Source organism: Otolemur garnettii, unplaced genomic scaffold, assembly GCF_000181295.1.
Source record: "Otolemur garnettii isolate 467f Iridium unplaced genomic scaffold, OtoGar3 scaffold00050, whole genome shotgun sequence".
Classification (NCBI taxonomy): domain Eukaryota; kingdom Metazoa; phylum Chordata; class Mammalia; order Primates; family Galagidae; genus Otolemur; species Otolemur garnettii.
In genome coordinates this window covers 7,449,401-7,449,953 of record NW_003852445.1, presented here as the reverse complement: position 1 = coordinate 7,449,953, position 553 = coordinate 7,449,401, and positions in this window count along the sequence as shown.

Below are 553 nucleotides of genomic sequence, written 5' to 3'. Positions count from 1 at the left end.
GCTATGTTAACCAGTTTGATGAAAATATTTCAAATTTTATATAAAACAAGCACATTGTACCCCATGATTAATGTACACAGCTATGATTTAATAAAAAAGAAAAAAAAGTCATCCAGAAACGGAGCACTTTGGGTAAGATCTGGATTAGAAGTCTCGATTAGTTAAGACGGAATTTCACAGAAGAAAAATGGAAGAAATGAGGTAAAGTGCATAAACTTAGAAATTCTTAGTCTTTAAATTTACTTACAAAACAAAAGCTGGGCCAGGCGCATGTGCTCAAGCCTGTAATTTTAGCACTCTGAGAGACCAATGTGGGAGGACTGCTTGAACTCAGGAGCTTGAGAACCAGCCTCAGCAAGAGCAAGACCCCATCTCTACAAAAACCCAGAAAAATGGCTTGGTGCCTGTGGCTCAAGTGGCTAAGGTGCCAGCCACACACACCTAATGTGGCAGGTTTGAATCCAGCCCAGGCCTGCCAAACAACAATGATGGCTGCAACCAAAAAAAATAGCCAGGTGTTGTGGTGGGCGCCTGTGGTCTCAGCTACTTGGGA